Genomic DNA, 17271 nt, shown 5'->3' with positions numbered 1-17271 from the left:
TACAAAAATAGCAAAAAACTTAGAAATTGTTTTGTCTTTTAATATATTTAAACTCAGACAAGTAAGTGATCCCAAGTACTGAACTTTGTATACCGTATGGCCGGTTTGGAGGAATGTCAGCTCCACAAAGTGAAAATATTTGGGGCTGTCCCATTTATTGTCCAAGGACACCAAAAGGAAAACAAAAGAAGCACTGTTCAGCATGCACTTCCTGTTTTGCGGAGTATCAAAACAAATAGATAAAGCAGCTGGCCTGATTCGTCAAGATTTATGTCACAGTGGTAGGCGATCTTCATCCACTAGACATGCAGCCTCCTTCCAAGAGGCTGTGGTTTTTACGGAGGTTGAACTGGAAGAGACGTCGTCAGTTGCCCTGTCTGGACAGATACTGAGGAGTGTGGGGAAAGAAGGAGATGACAGTGTTAGCAATGGTGCCCTGTGTCATTCCGGCAGGTTATTACATACTGAGCCTGTAAGGAAGTCCCCTGACGTGCATGTGTGACAACCATGATACTAAATGTCACTCTGCCTGTAACAATGTCCAGCAACCATAAACAAAACTACTCTGAATAGTGTCTCCCTGCAGCCATGGGCACCTAACCCTGCTGGGACATCTTGTAGTTTATAACCCAGAGCAAGTGAGGAGGCTTAACGTTTTGGTGCAAATCAGTTAACTGTTTATTACAAACAAAGAATTAAAGTGTCATAGTACATTCCATAATAATAAACAAGTCTACAGTAAACACTGTCTTCAAGATTGGAATAATAAAAATGTACTAAAACAAAACCCAACCTCTATGTCCTCCCATTGTGTTTTAGGACAAAATCCCTCCTGCAAAGACCTAAGCATCACAATCTGCCATTTGCATCAGTACCCACAGACCATCCACTCAGCAGAGCAAAAGTACTGTATCACCTCTCCTGAAGAAGCCCTTAGTGATCTCCTCCAGGTCTAACTTGTCCACAATGATGCAGCAATGCTCTGGATTTTGTCCCACATACTGTTTCCCCTTTCTCCTCCATTATCCTCTTCTCCCTCTGGGTAGTTCAGCAGATTTGAATTCTGCCCCACCATGGAACTCCACAACAGCCATCAGTCCTACTCCCTCACGTGGCTCAGCCATCTGTCCTGACACTCTCAAAAGGTATACTCTGTAGAGTGTTCCTCTCTTTCATTCGTTCATTTGTTCATCTTTCGTTCTCATGGTTCATTAACCTCCCATCTCAGCACTTATCCTGGCTGATTTATGTGGTGACAAACCCAGCTGACACTGGTTAATTAGGCACCACTTCCATCATAATTAACTTCTTCAAATGATCGCACATGGTTATGTATGAGCCACTTTTCAATGAAGGTTAACCACCAGACAGTGCACTAAAACCGCTAAAATCAATACATAATTTATTCCATTAAAACACTCGATGACATGATCTGTAACAGGATGAAACAAAATGGCATCACAAGATAACATAAAAATAAATGAAAAAGTCAAATTACAAAAATTTTGTAACCTCCCCCAAAGTCTTGCTGCCATTTTGGAAGAAGAAACCTGACAAAGCTATTACAAGTCATGACATAGAAAGAGAGGGCTGCAGGCTATGTTTATATTTGCTAATTTGCATTCTTTCTCTATTCATCCCTCCCTTGTGTTCAGTTATTTATTAAACAAAAATATTTTCAATGGCTTGGTCGCTGCAACAGGACCCCTGTTTTAGACGATGTTTGTGCTAAAAAGAAGAAACCTAAATTGAGTACCTGCTAGGTTTGCCAGGAAATCAAGAAGAATTTGTAAGCTCAGGTCTTCAAGGTCATCAGTCAGGATTGTTCTTCCACCTCCATAGCTGGTGGGAAAACTCAAAACTGCATAATTACATTCTCACCTTTGTGTGGGGTTTTGGACACTTGTTTAACTTTTTGGGGGTCTCAATTCTAGCTATGCTTACCAACAAACCTAAAGCGCCTAACATCGCCTACTTTATCGGTGGCTGTAAGTTAATAATGTGGCTGCCATCGGAATGGTGTAGTGTTACATGGCCTATGTCTTACCTGATGTGACTGTTCATTCAGCCCCTTGTTCCATTTTCCTGTAGGCCTCTATTTCAGTTCCTCAGATAACTCCTATCAGAGTTGGCCTGCAGTCGGAGCATGCTGAAATGAACTCACTGATGCACTACAACTGGTGGCTAATCTCGCCTCTGACACCCATCAAAAACTGCAAGGTGATAGGAGAGAAATGTCACTCAATCATTCAAGACAATCCCCACAATATATCTGACCTGGCTTATGAGATTCTGCATGGAACTGATCCAGTTTCTGGACATTAGGACTGGATACTGACTCGTTTGCTGTATTTGTAAAAAGTACTATGAGGGCCTTGGTATTAACTGTCACCAACATCACGGTAAATACTTCTGCTTCCACTTCTGATTTTGTTCCTGTTGCCTGATCACTTGAACTGTCTTATTGCTAATGTAGACCTGGATCAGTTGTTTAAGGTCCATGTTTGTTGATTACTGGTGTTCTAGAAGAACAAATGGGATGGATCGTTAAGAGTTTACTGTTAAATATGATTTTCACTATTTAGCACTCTTAGAAGTGCAGGCAGGTTGGAATGGGTGGAGAAGAGTGTCAGGAGTGATTTGTGACAGACAGGTACCAGTAAGAGTGAAAGGGAAGGTCTACAGGACGGTAGTGAGACCAGCTACAGTATGTTATATGGGTTGGAGACGGTGGCACTGACCAGAAAGCAGGAGACAGAGCTGGAGGTAGCAGAGTTAAAGATGCGAAGATTTGCATTGAGTGTGACGAGGATGGATAGGATTAGAAATGAGGACATTAGAGGGTCAGCTGAAGTTGGACGGTTGGGAGACAAAAGTTAAAGAGGTGAGATTGCGTTGGTTTGGACATGTGCAGAGGAGAGATGCTGGGTATATTGGGAGAAGGATGCTAAGGATAGAGCTGCCAGGGAAGAGGAAAAGTGGAAGGCGAAGGTTTATGGATGTGGTGAGAGAGGACATGCAGGTGATGAGTGTAACAGAACAAGACGCAGAGGACAGAAAGAGATGGAAGAAGATGATCCGCTGTGGCAACCCCTAACAGGAGCAGCCGAAAGAAGAAGAAGAAGAGCACTCTTAGAAAGTGTTTTAATTATAGACTCTTCATCTGTGACTCAGTCCTGCTGCTAGTTTTGCACAAGGTTAAGCTTAAGGGTATTAAGCGGAGGCATGATTAAAGTCTTCAAAATTATGAAAGAATTTAGAAAAGTGGATTGAGAGTGTTACTTTATAATGAGTTCAACAACAACATGGGAACATAGCTGGGTAAATTTCACACAAAAGGGAGGGGGCAAGTGAAATGAGCAGGGGGCATGTTGGTATTGGTAGTGAAAACACGTAACTGGCTTTCATTGGAAAGTAGGTATATGGTACATTTTGTTTCACACTGGTATGAAACCCTTGAAAGTACCAGTAACTTTGAAATAGTCATGAAACGTCTCTCTTGTTCCTGCAGATCTAAAGGTGGAATATCATGATACCACCTCTATGGGGATACAGTGTCCCCTGAATCGCTTCAGTTTACCTGTTATTCCTCTTCTAATTCCCACAAGCTTCAGTATCACCTAACCCAATCTTTGTCCTTTCGCTGGTAATAATAATAATAATAATAATAATAATAAATAATTTTATTTATACTGCACTTTATATAAATAATCTCAAAGTGCTACAGAGTAAAATAAAGTAATAAAAAAAAAAACCTACAAAATACTTCAATAATAAAATATCTTTCTAAATAGATATGTTTTTAAATCTCGTTTAAAAACATCAATCGACTGTGGGGCTCTCAGGTAATCCGGGAGGGCGTTCCACAGTCTCGGCGCCACAGAAGAAAAGGCCTTGTCACCCATGCTGCTGAGCTTAGTTCTGGGAACTTGAAGAGTGTTAATGTGTATAGAGCGGAGGGTATGTGAAGAAGGATGACGGGTAAGGAGTTCCTGTAAATAATGGGGGGCATGCCCATAAATACACTGATGAGTAAGGAGGGAAACCTTATACAGTAATCCCTCACTATATCGCGCTTCGACTTTCGCGGCTTCACTCTATCGCGGATTTTATATGTAAGCATATCTAAATATATAACACGGATTTTTCGCTGCTTCGCGGGTTTCTGGGGACAATGGGTCTTTTTACTTCTGGTACATGCTTCCTCAGTTGGTTTGCCCAGTTGATTTCATACAAGGGACGTTATTGGCGGATGACTGAGAAGCTACCTAATCAGAGCACACAGTTAAGTTCCTGTGTGCTGATTGGCTCAGCGACAGACTGCTGCATTAACCAGGAAGTCTCATCTCACTCATTCAGCATTAATGTGCTCCTGCTACTGCTTCAGGGGCCGTGTCCAAGCACCAACAGAAGATGCAAATGATTGCAGAAAAGGTAAAAGTTTTGGATATGTTGAAGGAAGGGAACAGCTACACCGCTGCAGGACACCATTGCAGCATCAATGAGTCCACGATTCTTTTTATTTAAAAAGGAGGAAAAGCATATAAGATCTACTGCTGCAGTGTCCTTTAACTAGGGTGCAAAACGAGTTGCAAGTGGACGTAATAAGGCAGTAGTCTGGATGGAATCTGCTTTAGGGATTTGGATTGAAGACTGCCGGAAGGAGAACGACAGCGGTGCTACACAGTCACCTGAAGAGGCTCCTTTAGAAGAGCTGTAACGCTATCCTTTGTTGTGCAGTAAAATTAAACTCATCGTTATCGGACAAGTGTCATTGTTGGTGAGTAACCATAATTAATTATCTACGTACAGTACTTATTACATGTACATAGTTTAGTGTCACTGTACACACATTTTACTGTATACAATTTTTCTTGCATTGTACGTATTTATTGCTGGTGGCCTGTCTGTCGTAATGGCTGTAACATATGTGATATCGGAGACGCTCGATATCTTTAAAATAATATTTAGGTTTTACTGTATATAAACTGTGTTTACATACATAATTTCAACGAATCTTACCTAATATCTAAGAGAATACAAAGGGTTTATGCTGTATAATTGTGCGTGAAATGTTTATAATAGTGTGGGAGAGTTTATAAGGGCTTAAAATATATAAAAAGAACCATATGAACATATGGTTTCTACTTTGTGGATTTTCACCTTTCGCGGGGGGTTCTGGAATGCAACCCCCGCGATGGAGGAGGGATTACTGTACTCAATTCTAAGTGAAACAGGGAGCCAATGAAGGGTTTTCAAAATGGGAGTGATGTGGTCGCACCCTCATCAGAATTCTGGCAGCACAGTTCTGAATATAATGGAGTCTCTGGATACTCTTACCAGGAATCCCGATAAAAAGCGCATTACAATAATCCAACCTGGAGGAGACAAAGGCATGAACAAGCCTCTCTGCATCCGCCAGGGTAAGTATAGGGCGGAGTTTAGCAATGTTCTTGAGATGATAAAAAGATGATTTACAAAGATATTTAATGTGGGTGTCAAAAGTGAGTTGAGAATCCATTTTAACACCCAAATTAGTGACAGATATAGAAAGAGGAATGTTTTGACCAGAGAAAGTAATACCAGTAATGATAGAAGAATGAAGATGATGTGGTGTGCCAACTAAGATGGCTTCTGTTTTGGATCTGTTCAACTGAAGAAAGTTAAGCCTCATCCATGCCTCTATCTCCTCCAAGCAGGTAGTCAAAGTAGATGTTGGCAGAGGAGCATTAGAGGCGGTGAGAGTAGTCCTGAGGTAAAGCTGAGTGTCATCAGCGTAACAATGGAAAGATAAACCATGTCTGCCAATGACAGTTCCAAGGGGAAGCATATAGATGTTGAAGAGAATAGGGCCCAAAACAGAGCCCTGTGGGACACCACAGGTAACATTGTGGGTATAGGATTTTGCGCTACCCAAGGCAACATATTTAGTTCTACCAGTCAGGTACGATGTAAACCAGTTATGAACATTTCCAGAAAGTCCAATAGTGTATTGCAGGTGATGAAGGAGAATGTTATGGTCTATCGTGTCGAAAAAAGCTGTCAGATCAAGAAGGATAAGTAGAGAAGGAGAACCAGTATCTGCTGTCATTAGAAGGTCATTAGTAACCCTGACCAGGGCTGTTTTAGTACTATGGCCAGGGCAAAAACCAGACTGAAACTTCTCAAACAAGTTATTCAGTTTGAGGTGATCACGAAGTTGAGCTGCAACTATTTTCTCCAGAACTTTAGAAAGAAATGGAAGATTGGAGATGGGCCTATAGTTAGAGAGAACTTCAGGATCAAGGGTGGATTTTTTCAATAGAGGTCTGATGACAGTAGTTTTTAATACAGAAGGAATATGACCAGTCAAAAGAGAATGATTTATAATCCTAGTGATAAGTGGAGAGACAGCAGAGATGTTGGCCTTCAACAGAGTTGAAGGGAAAGGGTCCAGGGAACTAGTAGATGATTTCATTTTCCTAATAACGGCCTCCACCTCTTCCCATGTGGTAACAGAGAAAGAGCAAAGGGACTGGACAATCTCAGACAATGAATCGACAGTTGGAAAAGGCAGGATGTCCATGGTAGAGAGATGCAAGCGAATGTTATCAACCTTTCCACTGGTGCGGATCTTCACCTAACACGGTCCAAATTGAGAACTTGGTGTGCTTCGAGTTCTTAAGGGTACCATTCGGCTGGCATTCTGTGGTTGTTTTTACAGCTTTAGCTATTGAAGCTGAATTTGCCAGCAGATTAGAAGCTTCTTTAAATATGACTTTGTGTTTAAATAATTCTTACTTTAAACAGAGTACAGCAGCTGGCACATTAAAGAGCACAAAATCAGTCAAACACCAAGCGCTCTCTCGCTGCTGTGGCTTTCAGATAAAGATGACCTTACTATGTCATTTATTTGTATTTTCACCATGCCAAAGTTGCTCATTAAACTAAAAATTATTTGTTTTCCTATTCAAATTGTTTCACTTAACAAAGTGGTCTGCTTGCCAAATAAAAAGGACTCAATGAGTTTAAGTGTTAAACTACAAAAACAAAATGTGGTGTGATGAAGCGTAAGCTCAGAGCAATGTAATTAGAATCAACAGTAAAAAAATATGCCAAGTATAAACCTTTAAAGTTGCTTGTGTTTTTAATTTCCCTATTTTTGGATAGAACTTGAACTCCCAGCAAAGATAAAAACGCTACTTTTATTTCCGAAAGATAGAGGGGTAATATGATGTCACAGACAATACAGCCCATCATAGGATACACCTGATAGGCCCTCATAAACTGGCAAACTCTACTAGTTGTGCGAATACAAACAGCGGACTTCCTCAGATCTAAGATTCTACTCTCGGCTACAACCTCCATTCCCTCCAGGCACTAAAGAACGGCGCCATACTGCATGTTGATTAGCACGTGCGAGTAGGAATTTCACTGTGCTCTGTACATCTGACAATGATTACCCTGTAATTGGACTTTAAAATCAAGTAAGTTAGTTAATGAATTAGCCACACCTTCCGTCGTCTTCGATGCTGCGTCCACCACCTGTCACTTCTCTCTATATCCTTTTGCTTCCTCAATCGCCACATATTTCCACCTCTTTCCTGGCCTTCCTGCACTTCTCCTTCCTACTGGAAACCATCTTTCCACTCTTCTTGCTGTCCTTGAGTCATCCATTCCCCATACATGTCCTGCCCATCTTATTCTCGGTACATTTATTCCACTCAGCTGTCATTTACATTAAATAACCCACAAAAAAGTGAGGTTCTGTGTATGAAACATGTGGAAAATGAACATCAGATTTGATCGCTAAGGTAGAAGTCAGCATTCCCTTGGAAATCACAACTCAAGATTTTGCAGGACGCGGCTAAATTTAAGAGTTGTGGGTGGTATGACCGGTGTCCAGAAAACAGACGAGACAAAGTGAAAAGTTAGGTTACTACCCCAGTAACCCCATTTACTTCAAAATGTTGGGCCCTGCCCGGCCTTGCGCCCTGTGTTGGTTGGGATTAGCTCCAGCAGACCCCCGTGACCCTGTGTTCAGATTCAGCGGTTTGGGTAATAGATGGATGAAAAGAATAAAGTGTTAACAGAAACAATTCCAACGGTATTGAACACAAGCTTCCAAAGAGCTGAAACGGTTGTACCAGATATCTCATGTATAGTATATAATCGATGGTCCTCTCTAGACGACACCACATCCCTGGGGTTCCGCTTCTTTATGGAAGAGGCAGTACTTTCTTCTGACCTTACTGTCAGGCTTGGTTGCTCTCATTGGGCGTGTTTTCTGGGCTACAGAAAAAGGAGAGGAGACCATTGGTAACAGCGCCCTCACACGCCTGGGAGTGGAACTGCTTTCCTCAGCTGAGCTAATCGGGGAGCCTTCTGGTGACTGATAGCGGTTAGACTTTATTAATGGGATTGTCAGTGGGTGGTCACAACATAGATGATCAAATGAGAAAACATTTTTTTTCAAACGTAAATATTTAAACTATATCAGTATTCTAATTGATACTGTGTCAGGTGTGTGTGTCCGAGGATCTCCTGATGGGCTCATTTGAGGTATGTGATAACACGCCTGGGAAAGAAGGAGCACTGTCACTAATGGTTTTTCTCCTTCTCTCCCCGCAGCACCGAGAAACTGCCCAGTGAGGGTACTCAGCCCCACCCAATCCAGTCTGCATAACATAAGAAGCCTGGCCACCTGGAAGAAGGCGTCTTTGACGAGCAGAGCCAACCGTCGAACGGAGCTCCTCTGAACGACCCGACTTACAATGGCAAAGTGGCAGATTTACTTTGTCATTTAATTTTGCCCAAGAGGGCCATTTATTGACATCAGGAAGGCTTTATTTCTGTTGGACTTGTGTATGAAATGGTACGACCCGGTCAGTGTCCCGACTTTTCTTCGCCTCTTCGACCCATCATTCCTGAACCCGACCATAACTGTGTCACTGTGAAAACGCATGTAGTCACTAAGGAAGAAAAAGATAGCAAGTCTATGGCAGTGGTATCTTGTTTTTATTTTAGTTTTCTAATGAATTCATCAAGATATTCTGGTGTATATGCAAAGCAGTTTGTAAAGGTAAGTGCACGATTGTGATAACAAGTTGGGGTATCATTTCCTGTCCCCCCCCCTTGTAGATTATGTTGTTTTATAAATTTAGTTCGGCTTTCTGTATTTTAGAGGATAAACTGGCAGTGATGCAAATTTCTGGCTAATTGTATTTCGATTGTAAGGTTTTTACTCAGATTCCAAATCTGAGGTTTATATATCTTGCACCTGACCGAAGTTACAGTTTACATTTCCGCAATGCCATTTTGTCCTTTCTGTCATGTGCTGCCATTTCTTTGCCTTCTCCAGTTGCTGGGGTTGTGTTCACAGAGGTCATGATCCTGACCTCATTAGGTCAAGGTTTTTTAACTGTCAACTTGAATGGCCAAGTTTTATCGGAGTTTGACGGTGTGAACGGTGGATAAAATAACTGCGTCGAATGTTGGGGCACCAGGCACAGTGGCACAATCAAAAAAGATGCTGTACTAGCACAACAAATAATGGTTTTTCCAAGTAACTTCGAAACAGTCGTAACAGTCACTTCAAAAGTTGATGGGTGTCCCCGTTTAATAAATAGAATTAAGCAAAAACTCTCAATGGTGGCACAAACAAAAAAACATGGTAGTTGCCCAACATATAATAATTTTCCCAAATTAGGAGGGTACAGATAACTCATTGGAGCTTGCTCCAGGTCAGGATCAGGCCTAACTTTCTTACCTCCAGAAGACACAATGGTTCAATGGGAGAGAATGGGCAGCATTTTGCAGCTGTTTTTGAGGTGTAAACAGCTCAAAACTGTAAACAAAATAATTTTAATTTCGGCCACATGTTGTGAGAATGTCTTGATGAAAAATCGACGGTCGCTTAGGAAATAAATGTAAGCAGAGATCAAATTAAATCAGATTTTTTGGTCACATGCAATTATACATATAATGTACTGTAGAATGTAATGAAAAGCCTAGCTACAGAAGCTCAATTTAAAACATACTGTAAATGTCATAAAAAACAACAAACCCCCCAAACACAGACAAGGGGGGTATTTTCCGTACGTCGCTTAAATCATCCGAGATCAGATGCCTCATCTTGGATGAGTTAATGCCGGTGAAACTCATCTGGGATAAGTTGGTTTTTCAAACGCGGCTGTGTAGTAGATTAGTTTAGCTGAATCTAATCATCCGAGATGAATGCGCGCGCCCGCGCTGAGTGAAAAGCCCATTTATATTGAGTCTAGAAAACATGATCAGCAAGTCTTTGATAGGCTGTAACAAAATGACGATAGAACGGGCACATTTTTTTTTTTTCACACAAGCAGAGCAAGACCTTTTATTCGAAGGACGTGAAGAATTTCAAGATTTAATACGCACAAGGGGTAACACTGCAAAAGCAGCCCAGACCAGAAAAGACGGCTGGCAAAAAGTGGCCGACAAATTAAACACTAAGTAGTGTGCATTGTACTTTCTGAATGCAGCGTTTCATTTCCTATGTGTCAGATTAATTATTATTTAATATGTCATAATTTCAGATCAAACGTGAGCACAAGGAGAACATGGGAACACGTTAAAGTGAAGTACAAGAATATACTTCAAACTGGTAAATATTGGTATATAACTATTTAAAGAACTGTTGACATAAAGAATCATATATAATATAAAAAACATTAATTCTAAAGCTAATAAGAAGGCAGACAAGCAAAAAACAAGTGGAGGTCCACGCGGTCCAGACCTAACCCCTGCAGAAGAGTTGGCTATCCAGCAAAATGCCCATCGCCCTGTTTCTGAGGGCATTCCAGGGGGAAGCTCCTCCTCAGAACCAGTGGCAGGATGCAGTGGTCACTTCATTTCAGGTAAAGGATGGTCATTGCATATATTTGTCATCAATGTGTGCCACAGGTATGTTCCATATAGCCCTCTTTTTTGTTGGGTCAATTGCAGGGAATGTCATATTACTAGAGCCATTCGGAATACCGACTTTTTTGGATTCCCGTTCCGGTTAGTTTGAGTTGTTTATTCCTGTTTACTAGCAACGAGATATTGACGAAGGTCAAATATTTGATGAAGACACTGTGTCTGATTATTTGGATCTGCGTACAATCCAGTGCCCCAATCACATTTGGAGATCCTGGGTAATGAGAATGTTAGGCTGATTGTGAGATTCTTCATGGAACTGTGGGTGTTTTTGCCTGTGTATTACCTACTTGCAATGGCATGAAACGCCTCTTTTGTCTGCACACGCAGGTGTCCAGGAAACACTATGAAAACCCGAAGGAAATATTTCAGAGCCAAACAGACTTTGCGAATTGCCTGGCAAACTGTACTTTTAGAGAGATTTTCCGCATCGCCTACAGTATATTAAAAAATTGACGCTTGCAAAAAACCTCAAAGCAATGCATGCTGTCTGTGTGGTTGTGAGAGCCCGATTTCGCCGAGTTTGACTTCGAATATAAGGTCCTAATAAATTTTTGAGGCTATCGGTATCTTTCGAAAAGAATTTCCTCCGGGAGCAATAAAGGATCTTGCCGATCACGCAAAACCCTCTCTATATGAAATTCTCTTCTTATAATTTGCGTACCGATATCAATTGGTCGCTCATTCATGAACGGCGAAGTCATGACTAAATGAATTCCACGCACGGACACTGATTAAGTGTGTGAGCTAATCCTTGTTTACATCAAACAAACCTGCTCTGAGCAGGTTTGAGGATTAGGATGTGCTGCTATGACAACACTTCCAGTAAGATTTTCGAAAAACCAACAGATCCAGGATCAGGCCAAATCGTCAACAATTACATCCGGCTAAACGAGTAATCCACGTACGAAAAATACCCCCAAGATCTACGGGTTGGGATAATAAGAGAGCTGCTGCCATCTGATAAGAGGCTTATCGGTGGATGTGGTGAGATCTGCCCAGTTGTGCCACAAGTTTACATTTAAAGTTGTTAACATTTGGATTGAGCAGATCCAGCATGTTGTGTCCACGAGTAGAACATGCTGATAGAGGTTTGTTCCTTCCAAAGTCCCCCTGGTTGAAGTTACCAGCATTCTAACGTCAGAATGATTTGTCATTAGAGTGTTGGTAACAGAGTGAATCTTTACATTAACAAGGAGGATGTAACTTCTCTCCCTAGGCAGTATTTGTTATAATGTGCTATTTTTGGGCAATTGTTGCCTTCCTTAATATTTGAGTACATGGTTTTCATGAAATATATGGGGTTTTTACACTCCATGAATTCATTTCTTGCATTATGCAATATTTACCATGTCTCATTTTAATAATGTTTTATCACAATGCCATATTGTGTATAGCAGCATGTAAATCAATACCATGGTGATTTTTCCCAGAATCACCTGGGATCATGCGATGTGTGATGCCATTTGGAATACCGACTTTTTTGGATTCCCGTTTCGGTTAGTTTGAGTTGTTTATTCCTGTTTACTAGCTAATATTTTTCTAATTGAAAGACTTTGATTGGTTGCTTAACGTTTTTAACTTGGCGACTGGAAGACAGACATTTCTGGTTTTGACTCTTGCCTGTCTTCTCGACCTTGTCTCATCTGTATCTTTTACTGTTTCTTCTTGAGTCAGTACAGTACCACGGATGAATTCAGTCAATATGGTAATGTCTGTATAAAACTTGTTAGTTTTAATTATAACGCACTCGCCTTTTTACCATTACTCAATTACATAAATCTCTAGTCTCCCTTGTGCCTTTGTCTCTCTGTCTGATCATATCAAATAAAACCCATCCAGCATTAAAAAAGCATCAGAAATAAGAAGTGTAAGCTGGTTCTCTGCTGTACCCAAAATGTTACTGTACCTGAACTCGCCATGGCTCGCAATGAGATGTGACAGTTCATTCAAATTATGGAAAGCAATCAAGCATTCTTCGTTATACGGTGGCAAGCCATTCCTTACTTATATCCTCACTCCAGATCTTCACCCTTTCGATCCTCATATGAGTGGCTCCTCCGATAAGAACACAGAGCTCCTTAGGTGATCACAAAGCTACCAGCGGAGTATGGGAATATATATGATACAATTCTTTACGTTCGCAGATGTTACAGAGAAAAGGTGGACTTCCGATCCTCCTGATCCTCCTTACTCATCTGAAGTAGCATGGTGGCAGACATCTAGATTTGAACCCTGACTTTATTGACTTTGCACATTCTGTTGGTGCTCATGTGGATTTTCAGCTTCCTCCTTCATTTCCTTCTCTTTCCTTTTAGATTAATTAGCAACTTTATAAATAAGTATGCTCTGCAATGAGTTTGTAATCCATCCATGGCTGAGTCTTATACTGCTCCTGGCAATCCTGTAATGGAATAATCGAGATTAAAAAAATAAATACGTGGGTAGATTGCATTATTAAACTAAATGAACAAATTAAAGAGATAACCCAAATAAAATTAAAAGATTAAATATACTTATCAACGAGACTATCACTATTACACTCAAGTAAGATCCCCTTTCCTGGAAATCCAACGTAACTGATGACTACAATCAGAATTACAGCAGAACCGGTGCTGAAAAATACCCAACCCATCCAAAACTGCACAATCCAGTTCTTGTGGAGTCTACCCGGTCAGCATGCAGCATAATGTGCCAGTCCAATGAAGGGCACACATTCTCATTACCCACACGGGACCAATGTAGAGTCACTCTGTGATGTTGAAGGAAAAGCCGCTTAGACACAGGGGGACTGTGCAGACTCCATCCAGATAGTGCCAAGGCTGGTGTCCAGACCCCCCGCCTTCAAAAACATAAACTCGTCCAATGTCTGATTTTACAAGTGTTTGGAAGTCAGCCTTCTTCTCACTGGGATTTCTTTGATTTACTTTTTTCATTATCACTTGTTTCATTGCTGCAAATTTGTGGCATTGAGATAAACTGTCTGAAGTAAAGCATGCAATTCTAGGTCTGATTAAACACCGAATTTCAAAGTGCTTCCTATATTTATGGGGTCGTCTGGTCACTTCAGCAGCATGGTACGTGCTCCATTTCAGCATGTAAATAATTTGGTGCGTCATTCAGAGGAAATGAAATTAAATAGCCAAAAATATATGAGACCTTCTTCACTCAAAGATGATATAACTAAAGAAAATGTGAGCATCTAGTTGACAATGCTGGCGCTAGAGCCAAGGGAATGAATGTGTTGAAGGTCGGTGGGCTAATGCACTCACTAAACTGTGTGGGACATTAGAAAGTTTAAGACCTGGCTGCTTCTGTCCCTGATAAAACTGACCGTCGTCTAAAGCTTTGGTCTTGTTCAGACTGAAATGTGTTAAGAGGGATTTACTCACTTTTACTGACTTTTGTCTTTTAGATTAGCATGATCCACTGAATTTATTTTTATATAACGTCCTTCTCTGGGGACCGGCAGAGCTTGTTCAATTCAAGAACCGAAAATACTGTCAACATTATAAACAAATTGGGTAAACACTTCATGACAAAAGGGCCAAGTGTATTATACAGGAAATGGGAACTGTAATATACGAGGGGTGATTTGGAGCTGCACAAAGCAAGGCCAAGAAAGGAGCTATGAATTCACTTCAGGGATCAATAAAGTACTATCTATCAGCTATATAGTGCCTTTCATATCTATCTATCTATCTATCTATCTATCTATCTATCTATCTATCTATCTATCTATCTATCTATCTATCTATCTATCTATCTATCTATCTATCTATCATCTGATATGATCACCTACTTAGGAGGCACATTTAAGGTTCTACCAAGGTAAGGGGATTAGATCCTGAGGTTAGACTGATGCAGTTGTTGACTCCTTCTCACTTTGCATCCATTGAATGGAAGACAAATAACCGGAAGACCTCTGACATCACTTTCTCCTTGGACTTGGAAGTCCTGGCCCTTCTGCCTTGCTGAATATTTCTGAAGACAAAGGACCATAACTTAATGTGAAGGATCCAGAGCTCCAGCCATCACAATTTGACGGTTATCAAAGTTGCTCAGATCCTTAAACTTATTCAATTTCTTTCTTCCAACATATGACATTCATGGGCTGACTGCGTAAATATTGTATATTATACTGTATATATGTATGTGTATATGTTTGATGAGTTTCTTTAAAAAGCCCAGTTTCCTTCTTGGGACAAATAAGGTTCTATCTATCTATCTATCTATCTATCTATCTATCTATCTATCTATCTATCTATCTATCTATACATTATATAGTGCCTTTCATATCTATCTATCTATCTATCTATCTATCTATCTATCTATCTATCTATCTATCTATCTATCTATCTATCTATCTATCTATCTATCTATCTATCATATAGTGCCTTTCATATCTATCTATCTAGCTATTATATAGCGCCTTTCATATCTATCTATCTATCTATCTATCTATCATATAGTACCTTTCATATCTATCTATCTATCTAGCTATTATATAGTGCCTTTCACATCTATCTATCTATCTATCTATCTATCTATCTATCTATCTATCTATCTATCTATCTATCTATCTATCTATCTATCTATCTATCTATCTATCATATAGTACCTTTCATATCTATCTATCTATCTAGCTATTATATAGCACCTTTCATATCTATCTATCTATCTATCTATCTATCTATCTATCTATCTATCTATCTATCTATCTATCTATCTATCATATAGTGCCTTTCATATCTATCTATCTAGCTATTATATAGCGCCTTTCATATCTATCTATCTATCTATCTATCTATCTATCTATCTATCTATCTATCTATCTATCTATCTATCTATCATATAGTACCTTTCATATCTATCTATCTATTTAGCTATTATATAGCGCCTTTCACATCTATCTATCTATCTATCTATCTATCTATCTATCTATCTATCTATCTATCTATCTATCTATCTATCTATCATATAGTACCTTTCATATCTATCTATCTATCTAGCTATTATATAGCACCTTTCATATCTATCTATCTATCTATCTATCTATCTATCTATCTATCTATCTATCTATCTATCTATCTATCTATCTATCTATCTATCTATCTATCTATCATATAGTGCCTTTCATATCTATCTATCTAGCTATTATATAGTGCCTTTCATATCTATCTATCTATCTATCTATCTATCTATCTATCTATCTATCTATCTATCTATCTATCTATCTATCTATCTATCTATCTATCTATCTATCTATCTATCTATCATATAGTACCTTTCATATCTATCTATCTATCTAGCTATTATATAGCACCTTTCATATCTATCTATCTATCTATCTATCTATCTATCTATCTATCTATCTATCTATCATATAGTGCCTTTCATATCTATCTATCTAGCTATTATATAGCGCCTTTCATATCTATCTATCTATCTATCTATCTATCTATCTATCTATCTATCTATCTATCTATCTATCTATCTATCTATCTATCTATCTATTATATAGCACCTTTCATATCTATCTATCTATCTATCATATAGTACCTTTCATATCTATCTATCTATCTAGCTATTATATAGCACCTTTCATATCTATCTATCTATCTATCTATCTATCTATCTATCTATCTATCTATCTATCTATCTATCTATCTATCTATCTATCTATCTATCTATCTATCATATAGTGCCTTTCATATCTATCTATCTAGCTATTATATAGCGCCTTTCATATCTATCTATCTATCTATCTATCTATCTATCTATCTATCTATCTATCTATCTATCTATCTATCTATCTATCTATCTATCTATCTATCTATCTATCTTTTTTAACATTTTATTGAACTATTTAAAATCAAAAAAACATTCCATACAAGCAAGTCAAGTTTTACAAATCTAGGTTTGAATCAGTTTTGAAATCGCTATTCTGAAAGCACAGTAACAGTCTCCTGTGGCGTATTCCTCTGGTCAAGGTACAACCTGAGATTGTCACACATGGACATTCCATACAGAAAATTCAGTCCAAAATTCTACAAGGTGGTGACCTTGATCTTAGACCTAAAATCTTCCTGTCAATATCCAAAGCCAAAACAAGTGTCCCTATAGCCTCTTGGAAATAACCTCTCTGGCTTACTGCTGCACTGCTGGGCACAGCAAAGGAAGTGTTGGGAAAGAAGAATGTTCTAGATCTAAGTTCAAAAACATTTCCGAGTTTGCTTGCCAATTGGTCTGAAGCCTGCCATGCATGATCGGTTTCTGCAGCCTGCTTCCTTTGTTAATTAAAATTTGATTTTGGCAAGCCGGAGTGTAAACACA

Source organism: Erpetoichthys calabaricus, chromosome 18 (genome assembly GCF_900747795.2).
Source record: "Erpetoichthys calabaricus chromosome 18, fErpCal1.3, whole genome shotgun sequence".
NCBI lineage: Eukaryota > Metazoa > Chordata > Cladistia > Polypteriformes > Polypteridae > Erpetoichthys > Erpetoichthys calabaricus.
The sequence above is the reverse complement of the archived record's forward strand: the minus strand, read 5'-3'. Positions refer to the sequence as shown.